The sequence below is a fragment of the Lynx canadensis genome, chromosome A1 (assembly GCF_007474595.2).
Source record: "Lynx canadensis isolate LIC74 chromosome A1, mLynCan4.pri.v2, whole genome shotgun sequence".
Taxonomy (NCBI): Eukaryota; Metazoa; Chordata; class Mammalia; order Carnivora; family Felidae; genus Lynx; species Lynx canadensis.
In genome coordinates, this window is record NC_044303.2 from 205,633,925 (window position 1) to 205,653,287 (window position 19,363).

Consider the following 19,363-nt stretch of genomic DNA (forward strand, 5'->3'; position numbering starts at 1 on the left):
AGCCAAGGGTTGTGCTCTCTGTTCAAGTGCCACTATATGTAGGGCTGCTGAATGGGCTCTACAGCTTCCTATGTGCCCGGGTCTGGTTCCCTGGTTCAACAGGCTGAAATCTATATTCAGCAATGGGTGGGGCTATGAATTAGCTTCTCTGACTGGGCACAGCAGGAGAAGCAGTTCTAGAGTTGGTAAAGCATGCTAGTGGCTATCCTACTCAAGCCAACCTGCATCCCAAGTTCCCTGACCAAACAGGGACACTGGCTTTGCTCTGCGAAGTACCAGCTCTGCCAACCTCTTGGTTCAAGTGTCACTGGACTGCACAGCTTCCAGTAGTTATCTCTAGCTCTTCTGGTCAGATGGGGCTGGAAGATACTCTCCATGGTAGGTGGAGCTGTCTCAGCTCTCACGCCTGGGCATGAGCGTAGGGGCTGCTCCAGACTGCTCTCAGTTTCCCAAACAGGCTCTCTGATTGGGAGGAGCTGGGAGCTACCCTCAGCCTTGGCTGTGAATTCATCTCCCTGCCTCTGCATACATTGGGAATGTTCCATGCCTGGTACTGGCTTTGCTCTGGGGATGATCAACTCTGCCTGCTCGCCTCTCAGCTCAAGTGCTGCTAGGCCACACTGCTTTTAGGAGTTGTTACCAGGCCTTCTGGTCAGATGGGGCCAGAAGGCATTCCCCATGGTGAGTCGGACTATGGTTCAGCTCCTTGTTTAGGGCTAGCAAAACTCCTCATTTGAGGACCCAAATCAGGCAGACTTGCACTCCATGGAGTTCCCTCATCCGAGTATACCCTGATTTGGTTCTACAGATGAGCAAATCTTCTGGCTGGGTTTACTACGAGGACACAGCAGGCGTGAACCTGGTCTGCCAAGATCCATGTGCTGCTTGTTGCAAGTCCCTCTCATTTTCTCCATCATAGTCAGATTCCCAGTGGCTGAGATTCCCTGAAATCCCCATGGTGCAAGATTAGAGTGGGGGCTCCTGAAAAGAAACCTACAATGCTGGGGGTGGTGCTAACTGTCCCCCTGGGGTTCTCTTCCCAATGTAGGAACTGGAGGCTCAAGGGAGACCTCTGCCTTTGGTGCTGGCCTTGTGGAGGGGCAATGTGGTCAGTGTGTAGCTGCTTCTTTTACTCTTGCAATCTGTCTTAGCCTCTGTGGTGTAGGGTGGTTCTTCAGCTGCAGCCTCTGTTTTAGGATTCTCTCAGTGGTGCCCTATTCTTGAATAGTTGTTATTTGTTTTTCTTATGAGGGGGAAAACCTATGTTACCTTGGTGATGTTAATCCCAACTTCAAGCCTTTTGCCTGTCCCATGTGGGAGCACGTTGACAAAAGTCAGGAACAAATACCAATTAGAGGTTACAATGACCCACATGAACACATAAGTAAATAACAAAAATCTACTCTATAATATCACAGTTATGCTCTGTAACTCGCTCCAAAAGTAAGCCAAATGAAGCCTTTGTTTCTATTAGCATTTACTATTGTTACTCATTTCATGGGTCCAGAAGAGCCTTTGGTGGGCATAGTTCTTAGATTTATACTAAGCAACTCGATGGAGAGAAAGCTGAAATAATGGCTCCCACAAGACCAACGTACCTAATGAACTCATTTACAGGCCTGTAAAACAGACGACATGGAAGGATTCCTACTGGCCTCCTTACCAAAGCTTTTACAGCCCAACTCCCTTCTTACTGGTTATGAAGCCTGGACCACCCACTAAATTTTCTCCAGCTAAATAAACAGTTATAGTTGAGAGAAGTGCAAACTTCTGGGCTTACTGTTTTTAGATCCACCCAGTGTTCACTCAAGTCTGAGTTCCAGCAGGTAATAGACAAATCCCAACAGAATGAAACTGGGATCTTAATTAAGCCTTACCGCCAAATGCATGAAATCATTAGGTTGGTCCTCAACCTGTGTCTACCATCACTCTTCTTTCCATTGAACAACTGCCTGACTCAGAATAGCCAATGCTTTTTAGATGAAACAGATCATTATAACACTGATTCCATGGAAAAAAGAAAAATGGAGCAGCTTATAAAGGAAGTTCCATTAGTAAACTGACAGCATTTAACAACAGAGAGACCATATACCGGGAGATGAAGAAGGAAAAATATGACAACAACAGTTGTAAACAGTAGCTGTCTGCATGAGAGAGACACTAGCCTCTGCCAAAATAAACTATGAGGAGAAGAAAACTGTTTACCAGTAAGGCAAAACTGGTTTCTGGGTTTGTAATCATTTCCCCTTAGAGTCGTTCTTTGGTTTTCTGAAAGGCACCACGTTGAAGGTCTATACAGAATTCTGATGAGATCAGGGGGAAAAATAGCAGCTAGTATGTATTTAGCAAACATACATTAAATGCCCACTGTGTGTAAAGACGTCGCATTTTGGTAAAGCCTGCATCATGCTTTATGACCTTGTGGCATAAGCACTCTTTGCACTTTCAGTCGGTGTTCTTGATAAAAGATGACTGCCCCCTCCTGGCCACCTTTTATGAGATTGTTTTAAGAATTTGTTGTTCCCATCACCTGTCCTCATTGCTCTTCCTTCTCTGAGATGTCACAAACTTCCAGTGAAATGGAGTGTCCCATTGGTCTTTAAAGGGCTAATCTACTTTCAGATGACAGAGACTAAACACAGGAAATCTTACAGAGCTCCTTTATCCAATAGGGCTGGGATCATATTACTTAGAGGGACCCTCCACTGCCCCTCCCACAATCTTTTCTTTCCATCTTCGTCTGTCATTGTGTAATGACTACAAACCTTCACCAGTGTTCTCACCATGGCAGAGTTCCAGAGACAGGCCTGGGTATTACCTCACCAGAGATCCCAGTCTATTTACTGCCCTAGCTGCTTCTCTTACTTAGGCCCTGCTCCAATTTTCCATTTCTATTTCTCAAACCCACACCTGGTTCTGCTAACTCTGTACCCTGAGACTCTGTAATTGGTCTCAGGGTATCTTTACATTTCTTTCTTCCTGCATCTAGAACCATTTATGTCCAGGATCAGAGCTAGGTGGGAGTTTGCATAAACCCAGATAAAACTTGCTTTTTGAGGATAAGTTTTAACAGGAAGTAAGAGAGGTCTGGTTTTTAGAGAAGCAAGGCTAGAAATCCTACCACGTAGTATAGTGAATTTATCTTCTCAATGCAGAATCTCTGGACCTTCCTCTCCAAGGAGGGGACCTGGCTCATGGTGGATTTGCAGAACAAATCTGGACTGGGGACCTGTACCCAGAAGCCACTTGCAAGCAGTCAAATTCCCACCTGCAGAATCCAAAGCATAGGTGTTAAGATGGATCCACTGACTTTAGTAAATCTTTTATTATAATTAGCCACTCGTCGTCAAGACCAGCTGAAGAACTTCCCAATGTTGACTAGGAAAAATAACATCCAGAGCATAGTAGGTTTTATTTCATTTTGATTTTCCTGTAAGTGATAACATAATTTTTTCAAAGACCTATAGGATCATAAAGAATTTTCATACTGGCCTCATTAATGTTGGTAACCAACTCACACTTAACCACTGGAAAAAAGGAGGCAGGGAAAGGAGGAAGGTAACGTATGTAAGTTAAAGTCACAGACAATCCCCAGACCTCTTCAATCCAGTTTTAACCTCATCCTGCTAAGGCTTTTATCAGAGTTGCTAAGAAATAACCAACGTGACATATTTAAGCTTCATCTCATCTATTTCCTCTCCCAGGCTTCTACTTGGGCTGCTAATGAGCTGTGAAGTGGCTAAAGACAGCTGGCCTCCACACGGGAGGGAGAAGACTACAAGCTGGATAATCCACAAAGTCACGCGGATACCACGCAAGAAGGCATACTCTTGTTACTCCAGCTCCGGTAGATAGGAATGCAGAGTCTAAACAGGACTTTTTCTTCCAAATAACTGTCCCTACGCAGTTGAAATCTCACAAAAGAGGTACTTTTGTTGTTGTTTAAAGCACTGGGTCTCTAGCAATCATCTGATTATCAAATTTGGCTACATTAGCCTACTGAGATGCGGAAATGTACAATAGTTGGTAGTGAAACACAACCTGCCAATGGCAGAGCCGAGAAACGGCTTACAGCAGGGCACCGTTTTCCTCTGGAACCTCACTAAGGATCTCTCTAATTCAACCTTATTTCCTTGATCATTGAAAAAAAAAGTTTTCTCCCAGAGCCATGAATCCAGGATATCAAAGTAAGAACCTTAAGGTGTTAAAAAATGTTTAGGGTTGGTGAGCTGGGGGGTGGGGAGCAGTGACAGCACCACAAGCCGAGAGGTGAATCAGAAGTGGCAGAGAGACCTGGGGAAGAGGATGTGTCAAAGCTTTTAATTCAAGTCAAAAACAGTTATGGGCAGTTTACTTGTTCCGTTACCTTTATTAATTAATAGTCTTAGCTAGTTGCCAATGGGCAGCTCACGTTCAAGTATAGGGCCCTAAAGGATTTAGATACAGAGTAATTTTTGCTGTAGAAAAACATGCAGAAATGAATATTGCTAGTTCATCAGTACATATATATGTATGTGTGGATATATATCCGCACATACATATATATGTACTTATATACCCACACATACATATACACACATGTAAATGAACACATAGAAGTACAAATATAAACATATATTCATGAAATATCTTTACAAACAAAAACAAAATCAGAAAAGGTAGAAAGGCAGATGGACTATTTTCTAGGTAAGAAGGAAATGCAGGTGAATTCTAAAGGAATTTGAATTTCATTAATTCAACAAAGATTTATGAAATGCCTTCCACATGCTGGGCCATGCTCTAGGCACTGAAGATACAGCACAGAAAAGCAAGGGAAGCAAAGGAAACAAAAACGACACAATTCTTGCCTTCACAGAGCTTATATACTCATGGATGCAGGTCAGGCAATAAATGAGTAATATCTATCAGGTGATGAGTACTATGGAGAAAAATAAACAATGGCATCCAGGGAAGAATGTCTGGAGGGGGTGAGAGCGTGGAACTTTTAAATGAGCTGTCAGGGAAGCTGGCGCTATGAAGGACAAAAATCTGAACAGAGATCTGCAAGAGATGAAGAAATCCAGGAGGACTCCTGGAGGGACAGAACTCCAGGTGGGGAGAGCAAGTGCAAAAGCCTCAAGGAGATGCTTGCTTGACACATCTGAGAAAGAGACACGATGACAGTAGGTGAGAACAGGCCGTTCTGTTACAACATGTGTTTCTGTAACAGCAATTAGCTCATAGAGTATTGGTTAATACTAGGATAACGTTGGTATAAGATGGCAACAAGATTTTCCTTAGGCAGAAAGAGCCAGAATAGGAGCAGAATTCTAATCTTAGCAGGAAAGGGGAAAGCCCTCAGCTTGGCTACTGCACAGGCTGGAGTGTCTTCAGCTCCATTTAAGAGAATTAAAAAGGAGCACCTGCACCAGAGGTATCTCCCCAGAAATGTGTCCCCTCTCACCTGAACAGCTTTTCCAAGTTATCCTTTATTGCTTTCATTAGTGCTGAGGTTTTAAATCATATAAGACAGGAGAGGTCTGCTCCAATCCAAATTTTCCCAGAAGCCTTGTTATTTTTAGAGTAGGTTTTGCAGAGCACAAAGTTTTTCAGAACACATAGAGTACTACAGTAGAAACATCTGCTCAAGTGAAGCCAGGATTACAGAGAACCGGACCACAGTGGGCCTTATTGGCCACTGTGAAATGGGGAGGCACTGGAGAGCTTTAAGCAGAGGCATGCGATGATGTCATGTGCTGAACACAAACTGGTGGGGGGAGGGGATCAGAGGAGAGAGGCTAAGCAAGTACAGAAGCAGGCAGACCAGATAGGAGCCTTTACAATAATGCAGGTGAGAGAGGATGGTGGCTTGGACCAGGAAGGTAGGAGTGGAAATGGCGTGAAATGGTTCGCAAGACTCCAATATGGTTCGGCCTAAGCAACTCAAGGATGGAGGTGTCACCAGCTGAGATGGGGATGGTTAAAGGATGACATAATTAAGGGTGATCAGTTCAGTTTTGGTAAAGTCAATGTTATGTGCCTATAAAGCATTCAAGTGGAGATTTCAACATGTCCAGAGCTCAGGGGAGATTAATTTGGAGCTTTTCAGTGTATGGGTATTATTTTAAGCAACAAGAGTAAACATATTCCAATTCCTATCAAAACCTGACTTCCCAGCAGCCTACTGGCAGCTAGACATGCTAATATCTACAAAGCCAATGGACTTAATTTTATTTCTCAGCACAACAGTCTAGATGTCTGGAACAGGAGCAGGAAGTGTTTATGGTGGCAGAGGAGTACCCACCCCTCCCCCAAAAGAAAAGGGTCTAAGGCTTGGTTCCTGGGTCATTCTAACAGAGGTTGGGGTAATGAGCAAAAACAGCAAAGAAAGCTTAGAAGGAAGACCTGTGAGATGTGAAGAGTATCAGGAGAGTGTCTTGTGTCCTGGACACCAAGTAAAGAAGGAGGGGGTTGGTGATCAAAGAAGAGGAAGACTAAGGAATTGCTACTGAACTGAGTAACCAGGATATGGTGAGCAAAGGTCCCAGTGGCCAAGCACAGTTTCAGTTTCCATCTGCCATCCCACCATGATCGGTGTAGTATAGACAACTCTCCCAGGGAGTTTTGCTGAAAAGAGGGATAAAAAAAATGGAGCAATGGCTAAATACACAGGATCGACAGCCATGTTTACTTTTTAATAGTACTGGGACATTACAGCATGTTTTTATGGTGACTGGAATGATCCAGTGAAGAGAGAAAATATATAATACAAGAAAGAAAGGGGAGAATTTCTGGGGTAATATCCCTGAGTAGAAGGCCTAGAAGGCCAGGGGGAAAGCAAGCGTCAAGTGGAGAGGTCCGTCTTAGCTCTTTGTTAACGGGAGGTAGGCAGAGCATATGGGCACCGATTCTGAGACACAGTGGATATGGTGGTGGGAGCCTGTAGATTCTCTTCTGATTGCCTCTGGGTTTTATTTTGTTTTGTTTTGCAGTAAAATAGGAATACCAGTTATCTGCCAAGAGGTAGGACGTGGGAAGTAAGTGTTAGAGGCTTGATGATAAATGAGAAGGTATGAAATAGTTGTCTAGAAGAGTAGAAAAGAAAATGGACTAGGGAAATAAGGACACTGCCAGACATTACGAAGGACTCTATGAGGGTAGTGGCTGTGCATTTAAAGAGAAACCAAGTCAGCATGGTGTGTATTTTCTCCAGTGTTACTGAGCTCTCAGGTACATGCATGGTATAGGGAGAGCTGGATATAATCTAGGGTGGAATTTTGCCAGAGAGTATGATGAAGCAAGAGAAGTGCAAAAGATTATGATAATGAACTTCTATCTATGGTTTGAATGTTTGTGTCTCCTCCAAAATTCATATGTTGAAATCCTAACGCCCAAAGGTGATGGTATTAGTAGGTGGGGCCTTTGGGAGATAATTAGATCATGAGCGTAGAGCTGTCACGAATGAGATTAGTGCTCTTATAAGAGATCCACAGAGCTCCCTTCCACCACATGAGGACACAAGAAGTCTGTGACCTGGAAGATGGTCCTCGTGTGACCATGCTGATGCTCTGATCTCAGATTTCCAGCCTCCAGGACTATAGAAATAAATTTCTGTTGCTTTTAAGCTACGCAGTCTCTGGTATGTTGCTACGGCAGCCTGAATGGACTAAGACATGAACCATGGAATATGGTTGTGGTAAGGATGTTTATTTCTTGTCAGCTGCAAGTGGACAGTTAGCCCGTGTAGGCTTTAAGCAGTTGTCATAGAGCAAGTGACCATCCACAGATACACATTTCATCATATAGTGATATCTTTTCCTCCTTACTTTTAAAATGTTCCTTTTCCCCTTCAAGCTGGTGGAACAACAGTAACCTCAGACACTAACTTCCTGTTGGGAGATGGGTAAGATGTGTAATATCTCCACTCATACCATGAGTACACATCTCTTGAGGTTCACTACTTATAATAAAGAGTCTACCAACCGTGCCCTCAAATGAGGGCTCTAGAAGATAGTGGAGGGGACCAGTAGCAGGAGTGTGGGACAGAACATTACCATATTGCTGTGAACTCATCTGCAAGTCATTTTCGTGCACATGCCTCCTCCAGGCTTCCCTACTGCTCTTATTCCATCCCTAATTATAACACTTCTGGGGAGATTCTCAATGTCTTTTCTATTTTTTTCCCTTTTGACCTTCACCCATCAGTGAGCTATAGAATGAGCCCTCTCAGTTCCACAACCACATACAGTCTTGAGTGAGGAGACTGAGCCAGGCAGAACTGACCAGTGACTCTGGCTGCTGTGAGGCATTTGTAAGTGTCTTTGCAAGAAAGTACCAGAAAGTGGATGCTACCCCAAGATCAAATGAGGTCAGGACCCTGAATTATTTAAATATACTATTCTTTTTTGGCAGCTTGTGGACTCTAAAATAGCATTTCCCATCTGGGCTGGTTATTCTATTTGGCTCTGCTCCCCTAGCAGATCCATTCTAGGTCTTTCTCTCCTCCTCCACCTCAGGAGGCTTGCCTGCTATGGGCTGCCATCACCACCCTCGCTTGCTGGCTGACTTCGTACTGGGTTTGAACAATTTGGATTTGAAAGAGAGGTCAGAGAGGACTTCCCCACAACTCCTTAGAATCCTAAGTCCTGACAGGATTCTAGCTTCTGTCACCTGTCCCTCCTCTGTGGCACCTGCTTTTCCAGAACTAGAGTAACACCATTTCCTCCCACTGCTGCTTCACATATAGGGGTGGTAACAGCCCCCACCTCGTGGTGAGGGTCTGAGTGCCTCAACACACCTTGTTGGTAACTTCAACCCTACCCACACTTCTGTCCATCTCCCCTTCATTAAAGTCTCTTGAAATTTCTAAGTTAGATTGTTTCTTTTTTAACGTTTATTTATTTTTGAGACAGAGAGAGACAGAGCATGAACGGGGGGAGGGGCAGAGAGAGAGGGAGACACAGAATCGGAAACAGGCTCCAGGCTCTGAGCCATCAGCCCAGAGCCTGACGCGGGGCTCGAACTCACGGACCGCGAGATCGTGACCTGGCTGAAGTCGGAAGCTTAACCGACTGCGCCACCCAGGTGCCCCTAAGTTAGATTGTTTCTTGACAGGACCTGGACTGATACAGCATTTCAAATTCTACCATGTGTAATTTTACAACTGCATGTCAGTCCTGAAGCTGCTAGAACAAAGGAAGGAAAAGCAAATCTCAAACATGTGTAATATATTCATTCATTCAGTCAGTCAGTCAGTCAGTGAGTCTAGGTGAATATGCTAACACCTATGTCCTATTAAAAGTAGAGACAGAATACTTTTTTTAAGTTAATTAATTAATTTTATTTTATTTTATTTATTTTTTAAATATATGAAATTTATTGTCAAATTTGTTTCCATACAACACCCAGTGCTCATCCCAAAAGATGCCCTCTTCAATACCATCACCCACCCTCCCTCCCTCCCACCCCCCATCAGCCCTCAGTTTGTTCTCATTTTTTTTAAGCTAAGTCATTTGACATTTTTTTTCATTTTTATTTTTTTTTATTTATTTATTTATTTATTTATTTATTTATTTATTTTAATATATGAAATTTATTGTCCAACTGGTTTCCATACAACACCCAGTGCTCATCCCAAAAGATGCCCTCTTCAATGCCCATCACCTACCCTCCCCTCCCTCCTACCCCCCATCAACCCTCAGTTTGTTCTCATTTTTTAAGAGTCTCTTATGCTTTGGCTCTCTCCCACTCTAACCTCTCTCTTTTTTTTTTTCCTTCTCCTCCCCCATGGGTTCCTGTTAAGTTTCTCAGGATCCACATAAGAGTGAAAACATACGGTATCAAGACAGAATACTTTAAGAACTTCAGAATCATTTAACAGGGAACCAGCTCTACATATCCCTTTTTTTTTTTCTAATCGAAGTTTCACTTCCTGAATTAAAGGACACTTACAAAGTCTAGTGGTCACCTTTGTTAAAATCTTTTTCTATTACTTTGAAACTATAATAATTTTGACAACAGAGCTTATTTAATACCATGGACAGCTGGTTATTAGATTATTTGAGAGGTTCTCCTAATAAAAGCCCCTAAGTTTCTGTTTCAGAGAAAGAAACACAGGGAATAAAAATTTTAATTTACCTCAGGGCACAGGGGTGGCCCAGTCGGTTAAGAATTGACTCTTGATTTTGGCTCAGAACATGATCTCAGGGTTGGTGAATTTGAGCCCTGTGATGACAGTGTGGAAACTGGGATTCTCTCACCCTCTCTCTCTGCCCCCCCCCCCCGCCCCCACACGCATTCACTTTCTCATCTCTCCTTCAAAGTAAATAAATGAACTTAAAAAAGAATTTTAATATACTTCAAAAAAAGTCTTCAATAGTAACAACTGGCCCATTGGATAGCTAATTTGTGCTAAATGTCAACAGATTAGTAACACAGTCTTATATGTATCCAAGATTAGCAGTTTGGCTGTAAAGACTAAGGTCAAAGAATACTTCTGTTAATTTTCAATGATTTTGCTTAATAATCAACTGTTAATGACTACATCCTTATTTCCTCGTAAGGACCTAGGTTCCTGAAAGTCTAGGGAAAAATTTGCTATTACTCAGCTGAACTCAGGTCAGGGTGAAATTTCTAAAGGAGATCTATGAGTCTAGTGGTTTCTTATCTTAAGGAAAATAACTTTTCAGATTGACCAATGTCACCAGTGATGTCAACATCAAATACATGTGAACATTTCATTGTGCAGGATATATAGTCTATAAAGTCTGGCTAGGAAGACTAAAAATGTACTTCTTTTAAGAATTAATAAATAGGAAACCTACAGTTCAACCTAGCGATGGATCAAAACTGTTTTGCTATGGAAAGGAAGTGAACAAAGATGATACATTGGCAACTTTTTATAAACTTTGTTACTAAAAAGTGTGGTAAATGAGCAAAACCAGACAAATCTCAGTTCAAATACTGGCTTTGCCTTTGTTACTTCATTAATCTTGGGCATGTAAATTTACACCGCCAAGACCCAGCTTTACCACCCAAAATACAGGAAAAAAACATTAGTTTCCTTTGCTTCATAGATACCATTAATTATGAGATGTCCTATCTCACTTAGAAATGGCTTTTGGGGGAAAAATTACCACATTAAACATACTTATTATATAATGAACCCTGACTTAAGAAATATTCAACTGGATAAAATACTGCTTAGAAGATAGGAAACAGGACAAGATTATCCATTTTATTGAGTGTGTCACATGGAACGAATCACAAAGAAAGTAAAGAACCCATATGGCTCCTGGCTCCAGAGTAAGTCCTCAGTAAATACTGATGATTTATCGTTAGCATTAGTATTCCAAAGGAGAAGCATCCACTTAGATTTTTGCTCAATACATTTCAGTCCAAAATAACGTGGAATTTTAGAAGTAAAACACATTGTCCAGAGATTTTTTTCCTTTCACTTTATAGATGATCTACACATGTGGTAGGATAAAGTGACTTATCGCAGTTATCTAATAATTGCAGAATCAAAACTAGAACCCAGGTCTCCTATTTGTCTAATCAAGTAACAGTAGTAAGTGCTTCTCATGTGCCAGCCTTCTAATTGCTTTGTGTATAATATTATTGAGTCACCAAAGCAATCCAATGTGACAATGTAATAGATATTATCATCCTAGTTTACAGAAGAAAAAAGCTGAGGCCCACATAGGATAAGTGAATCTCACCAGGCATGCTCCTGGTCAGAGTCAAAGCACTGATCCAAATCCAGGTCTACCCGATTCCAAAGCCTGGACTCTTTCTGCTGAGCTAATGCCTCCTGCTTGGCTTCTCACTTGCTCCTTCTTGGAATTCTTTTTTTTTTTTTTTTTTTTTTTTTTTTTTTTTTTTTTTTTGCTGCTGCAAGTCTTATATCTTTTTAACAAAACTAACTCTACAAGTTCAAGGACAATGTTATCTAAGTCTTTTGGACATGTATGGCATAGGACTGGACTCTGGGTAGGTGCTCAGGAAAGGTTTTCTGAGTGCAAAGAAAAATAATTTTTTTTTAATTATGACTTGTAAAAGCAAAAAACCATAAACACTGAAGCACTTGAAACTTGCAAACTATGGACAAAATTGGTCAAGTAATGACTTGTGTCTGGATGCCATCCCTTTTCAGGAAGTACTTCCTTGCTTCTTTAATCACTCTTGATTCATCAGTCCCAGGATTGGGCTTGAACAGAAATTCTCCTCAGCTCTAAGAAGTAGAATGCCAGCATATTCTCTTGTTGGTCCTATGCCAGTCCTGCTTTCTTTTAACAGTCAACAACTCTCAACATGCATGCTCAACAACCCCGAAGGCAAGGCAATCCTGAGAGGCACAGAGGTGAAATCTGACTGTCCTTGAGAACAGGGAAACCACTTCCAACGAGCACATGTGACCCCATTCGATGTTAGGCATTAAAAAACCTAGAGCAATTCCTAGCTGCAAAGGGCAGCTGATGCCTCTTTTCTTTACATGTTTAAGAAGAATAAAGCCCCTCTTGAGCTAATAAGGAGATGCAGAATAGAAGGTAAGAATTTCCTGAAAGACTCTTGGAAAGGTTCTATGACTGAAGTCCTCAGCATCCTTCCCCTGGCCTGGAGAACATGTCATACCCTTAAGAAGAACATTTCGCTCATATGAGACCAGACTAGAGGGACATGAAGGCAATGTGAAGCCAAGTAACATGGGATCTTTACCTATACTCTTCTGTTTTTCCTCCTTGAAACTGCCCTGCCCAGCAAGCTCTCTTCCCATTAAAATCTGGTCAAATGGACTTGGGCCCACAGTGAGGCCCAATCTGGTTGTTTACTTCCCGGCCCAGATGAATAACATCCTCTAACCTGGGCAATGTTGATGAACTGTTGTTTTTTGAGTTAGCCTAAGTTTTGCAGGACAGCTCAAAAAGACAATCCCATCTTCATTATAACTCAGTTTATACAAAAGACAGAGCTATGGGTCTCATATTTAAAAACCATGTAAAAGATTGGCAAACACATAATTCAATTTTACGGTTTGTCTAATCAGTGTATAAATTCAGTGAACACATTCAATGTGTCTCTATTGCTTTCCCTAAGCTCCCCCTTTTATCTTTCCCTCTTTCATCTAAGGACAGATAGGCCTGCTATTCTGAGTCCTAATAAATTTTCTGTTGGAACATTTATAATGGTTTCTAATATCTTCCCACAGATATCCATAAGACTCTCCGTTTTATTTCCTTCAGTTCTCTGAGCAAATGTCACCTTACTAGAGGCATTCCTTGATGATCCCATATAAAATACTAAGTTCTTGGTCAATCTGCTTCACCTATCCTCTTACCCTGTTTTGGTGTTCCCCATATCACTTATCTCTATGTGACATATCATATATTTGTTTATTGACCGTCTCCCTTCATTAAATGTAAACACGATTTTGTTTTGTTCACTGTGTAATCTCTACCACCTATAACAGTGATGAGCTCATAACAGGCTCTCAGTGTTCGTTAAATGCTATTAACAATCTTCAAAGGGATTCTTCATTTCACATCATTGCCAAAGGTGACAGCACAGTCCTAGGTAAAAATACCGTATCTCTTCAACCACCTCTCTCTTTAAAATCTGGAATAGATCGTATCTCCACTCCTCCAAGAAGCATTATTTTTAAAGTGAATCATGTGCTTATTTTACTAGCACATTTTGTATTTTGACACCATACCTATTCTGAATAAGATCATCCTTGAGATCCAAAAAAGGTCGAAAGCATTTCCTGAAGTCTTTTGACAACCTTTATACCGCATTATAAGAGGAAGCTTTCTTTTTATTGCTCGGGCACAGGAAGATATTTGGAGCACAGGAGAAAAGTTGGATCCACACCTGACCTTGGAGAATTGTTTCAGAGACCCTGGTAATCATAAACTAAAGTTAGACAGAGCCTGGGGCACCACACCAGGCAGCAAGAGTACACCTTGTAATCAAAACTTGCACATACCAGGACATGTTGTACCTTTCCTTTGGTGATGTTCTCATATTCCATTTGAACACCATCTGAATCTGATCATCTTCCTGCCTTACTCTTTTTCCTCTGGATCAGGAGCTGACCACATGGAGAAAAACATGAATACTACATATTCTCCATATAATACTGTATATTCCTCCAATTCGTTAAAGAAATTGGATACAGGGATGGGTATCCTGTACCAATGTGATGAATTCATTCACATCACCTTATTTTAGAATTATAATCTGGGTGAAGTTGATAATGCTGCATGGAGGTGGGAAGAGAAAGGGTGAGAATATTTGGTCTGTCTTAAGGACAAATTTTAAACCATAGTTCCTTTCAAGTTCCAAATAATTCATTTAGTGGGCATAATTCATAAGTATGATAAGACACATTAATGGAAATCTACCCTTTCCAATCAGTTGATACTATGCAATCATGTGTTATAAAGAGAAAATAATTATAAATTTTGGGATCCTGAAGCAAAAGGTACACTGATAGTATTTTTAATTTTTTGAATTTGAAAAACATTTTTAATTTTGTCTCTGGTTTCTCTTAATTCCTAAAACTTTGAAAATTGACTTGAGTATATTTTTAACATTTTACTCAGTAATTCTGTGCCTATACTGTTCTATACCTGTATTGCTGAAAATTTCAGGCTAGTGTCTGAATCACCAAAGTTTACCATAATAAATTATGTTGCAAACTATTGTCTGGACCTCAGTGCTTTGTCCTATAAACCATAAGAAGTGGATTTGATCTCTGAGGTCCCTCTTACTCTTACTCTTACTCCCGATGAGTTTACACCTGAAGAGCTTTTGATGCAAGCGCCAATGGACAAGCAATGCTCCTGTTTACAAGTCTGGATAAATACTTTAAGGGTGATATGGATGATTTGGATGACGACTCATCCTTCTAGACTGGTTAGCAATTTATCTAGTGTGATAGCAATTAACACAACACATGGAAAAGCTGCCACGAAGCTTAGCAAAATCACCCATCTGCCAAACATGGCCCTTACAGGATTTTTCTCTAAGCATTTTGGACACAGTTTGCAGATCAGCTTATTTTCAAAACTTTTCCAACTCTAGGGCCTTTTGGTTACACACACACACACACAACACACACACACACACACACACCCCAAACCTGTTGTGTTTACAAATCTCAACACTTTTAGCCAAGAGCAGTTGTTCTCAACCAGGAAGATCTCCTCAAGGTGGCATCTGGTGATGTCAGGGACTTTTTTTATTGTCACAAGTTGGGGGGGAGGGCCCTACTGGCAGCCAGCAAGAACAGATAAAGGATGCTGCTGAATATCCTACGGTGTGCAGCACAGCCTCACAATAGAGAATTACCTACCAAGATGTCAACAGTGGCAAGACTGAAAAATCCAGGTGTAGAGAGCACAGCTTTGGATTTATGGTAGCCCAAACCAAGTCTATGTGAAGGAAATAAGAATTCCTGGGGCGATCCTTGTCTTCCCAAGTCTCACCGAGAGTCTTCGTATTTTTTAGGACTTACTGAGTACTTAGGGGAAGCCCAGATATTAACGAAGTGAGAGAAAAGTTAATTGGATGTAGGTAGAACTAAATACATTGTTTCTTGGATGCCCTTCCTGGTCATGTTATGGAATAGGTTGACAGTCTGCCTTTTCTTTAAAGAACATATTGAACACTTGATAGGATTGGACCTCCCAGAGCAACACTTTGCCTCATTTCAACCCAAATCCTTGCAGAGTCAGTCCTGGATCATCACTCTCTCAGTAGAGTCTCACTGACGGGAGTTGAGCTTACGTAGAGCCTTGATGCACGTTGGATGCAAAGAACTATGATGGTTTTTAACAATAGAATTATCTACTCTCTGCCCCCCACTCCAAGAGAAGAAGCCAGTTTAGAAAATGAACTCAAATAATTGAGCCCGAGTGTCCTGAAACTCCAACCCTTTTAAATTGTAATTATTCTAAACGTATCTCACACACCCTGCCTTTTGCAACAGATGATACTAACTTTAATCTTTTCCTAATGATTTTAAGGCATCATGTTACGGATGTCAGCTGTGAACCCCTCTAACTGCTTTATGCAGGGAGACAGAGACAGTGGTCCAAACGTTTACTTCACGAAGGTTTTTATGGCCCTGGTAGGCCATTGGTAAGTAATGCTAGTTTGAGCTCCCTACCCTCACAAAGTTACCAGAGGCAGAGTGTAGCATTTTCTGTATAAATAGGAAGAAATCCTGAAGGTCTGAAATGTACTTTCTCATCCATTTCAGATGCTGTGAATTCTCCAACAAAACTTGACTTGCAAGGATAGGCCAATGAATGTGCAAAGTCTGTTTTTTACATGATTTTGATATTAACTAACACTTATCAATGCTATTAGCCATACTCTGAATGGCTAAGTGCATTTCATCCATTATTTAATCTCAACCTCGTAATAACTCTGGGCGGTAGGTCCAAGTATTTATACCCATTTTACAGATACTGGAGGTGGAAGCAGAGAAAAACTGAATAATATGCCTAAATACTAAATAGATTTGAAGCTGGGTAGTCTGATGCTGAAGCTTTGTTTAAACCACAACCCCAAGGGCTACAAAATGATAGTCTGTGGGCTAAGTGTGGACCACAATATCAACGTTACGTGAGCCAAACAAACGTAACTTTTGGGGCCATGTCTCAAAATGGGCAGCTGGTGGGGTGCCCAGCTGGCTCAGTTGGTAGAGCATGCAGCTCTTGGTCTCAGGGTTGTGAGTTCAAATCACATGTTGGGGTAGAGTTTACTTACAAAAATAATAAAATAAAATCTTAAAGTTGGGCAGCTTGTGTCTGGCACAAAGGCTCTGCCACGGGGCAGGCAAGGATTGATATTCAGCCCGCACTTGACTTGCACAGCCATGGGTCCATGTATGAAGAAAGGGGTGCCATTTCCTAATCTGTACAAAGGAGTCAGATGAGCTAGCAGCAAGCCTGGCCGGCAACACTAACAAATTGGACTATGACACAAAACTCCACATTTATGGCTTCTCAGGGAAGGGAAGGGGAAGGAAGGAAAACCGAAAGGAAGGAGGAATCAGGACTAGCATTCCCCTGTAGCAACCAGTTCTACAGAAGGGACACATGCTTGCCTGTGGTGCAACTGGCTCATTTCACACCTTTGTGTTACTTGCCGAGACGCTCCAAGCTTTCCGAGTTTGTAACCTCTGTACTACATGCACTTCTGGCATTTTGTTTTAAAAATCCCCTCCCTTCCCGTCTGAACAAGGGGTCCAGTCACAGTGCTCAACTGTTTTTGGCCCCCTCTGCAGAGTACCATAAAAGTCCAGCTCTCCTGAGCTGACTGACTCCTGCAGGTGACCAGGCAGGGTGGATTCTGTTTTCCTTTGCAGGCTGAAATTCTTGTTTTTAGGACACTGTTCTCTTCAGGCTCTATGACTGACGGAAAAAAAAAAAAAACCCACCCCCCAAAAACATGGAAAAGAACTTTGTTGTGGGTAGCCACGAATGGGGGAAAGACCCACGTATTTGATAACTGTTCCCCTTAAAGCACTTCCTTATGAACGTGCACGTGAAAACTACCCACGTGAGTGTTTACATTTTGGAGGCATCACTATTTCTGTCTCCTTAGACCACAGCAGGTCTCAGCCAGGTCCGGGGGCATGTGCGCAATCAACAAAGAGCCACAGGGGATTGGCGACTAGAAGATGAAAGTTAGCTGCTGACTGAACAGTAGTCACTTGGAGGGTGCCAGATATTTCCTAGCCCGCAGAGCTCCAGTAGGGGCCACATTTGTCTCTGCAAGCTGATGCGGTCCAGCCGCTCCAAGCGGCCTCCCATGCCTCACCAAAGGGACTGTTGGCTGGTCCACGAGACACCTGTTGTTTAATACACAGCTAGAGGACTTGGAACGTCATCACACCTCCCCACATTTGGCTGAGGACATCAAGCAGTCACCACTCCTCACTGGCATGTGTCTTGTTTTAGTATGGAAGCCAGAAGGAATTAATTCTATCTGCTGGATCTCTGCCCTGTACCAGGAGATTAGAGAGGGATAATAACCTTTATTCTATCAAATTCATTTGAACTGAGGAAAAGCAAGATCCATGAGAGTTTAGATCAGAAATGTTTAATCAGTCCATGTATCAGAAGGACCTCTTGAAGAAAAGATTGTAAATGGCCTATTGAAAAACATTTCTCCCCCACTGCTGTACCTGCAGAACATATTTTTATGGGAGTGGTAATGTGTGCAGCTTAAGACAAACAAAACAAACTGCATATTTTCAGGTTTCCCTGCAGAAGAGGATGCCCTATGATGGTGACTAATGAGATGTAAGTTGAAGTCACCAAGTAGGACATCGAGGAAAGGACAGATGTGGCTAGCTTGTCTGTTTACCTTCTGTCCTTTATCCTTAACCTTCTTCTTGCTTAGAAACACGGTGCTTAAATCTCTAGCAGCCATTTCATGAGCATGAGAAAGGGGCCAACAAGGTAAGGATTATGGAACAGAAAGCTAGAAGAAGCTCGTGGCATTGGCTGACAGAAACTATCATGGGAACTGGGCAATTTACTTAGTTTTTTCTGAGTGTCAGTTTCCTGAAGTGTATTACCTCCCTTGCAGGGTTTTTTTGTTGTTTTTTTTTTTTTTTTTTTTAATTTTTTTTTTTTTTTTGGGTTTATTTTTGTTTTTGACAGAGAGAGACAGAGCATGAACGGGGGAGGGGCAGAGAGAGAGGGAGACACAGAATCGGAACACAGGCTCCAGGCTCTGAGCCATCAGCCCAGAGCCTGACGTGGGCTCGAACTCACAGACCGCGAGATCGTGACCTGGCTGAAGTCGGACGCTTAAACCGACTGCGCCACCCAGGCGCCCCCCTTGCAGGGTTTTTTATGAGTATCTAAATGAGATAATATGTGTCACACTGCTCACAATGACTGATATAAAAGTCAGTCCAATCAACAAATCACTCCTTTCCCTTCCCATCAGATCTCCAGAGTCAAGGAAAAGTTAAGCCCGACCTTACTTGCTACTAGCTGACATTTTGAAAGTAGGCCTCTGTATAAAGTGTTTTTTTGACTTGCTGTCAACTGGCGCAGATACTACGGAGCAAACAAGTCCTGAGGCAAGTGAAAGAGATTCCCTTCAAGGTGAGCAGTAGGAACCCAAGGTAAGTGGCAGATTGGGCCTTGCCAGACTGGAGCAGAGAGAACGCATGGCCTTTCTCAGAAGAGAAACCTAAGAATATCTGAGATAAAGCAACCATCAGGAAGTATCCAATCCCCTTATGGTCACAACGCATTCATCCTCAGGAAATTACGGCAAAATGGAAGAGTAAAGAGGGAGAGCAATCCTCTGCATGACCTCTAGCCTGGAGACCTCCACACAAAGAGAAGGCCTG

The 19,363-nt window shown here is 42.1% G+C and overlaps 1 protein-coding gene across 3 annotated transcripts in view; it reads right to left on the reverse strand.

The window, feature by feature from the left end:
• Window positions 1-19,363, reverse strand: part of GHR (growth hormone receptor) — a 274,390-nt gene that overhangs the window by 189,398 nt on the left and 65,629 nt on the right. The window contains exon 1 of one of the 3 annotated variants that reach the window (XM_030330540.2): window positions 3,122-3,250. The exons of the other annotated variants lie outside the window; for them this stretch is intronic. The gene's annotated coding sequence lies outside the window, so the exon portion shown is untranslated. Of the gene's footprint in view, window positions 1-3,121; window positions 3,251-19,363 lie in introns of those variants that run through there. 3 annotated transcript variants of the gene reach the window in all.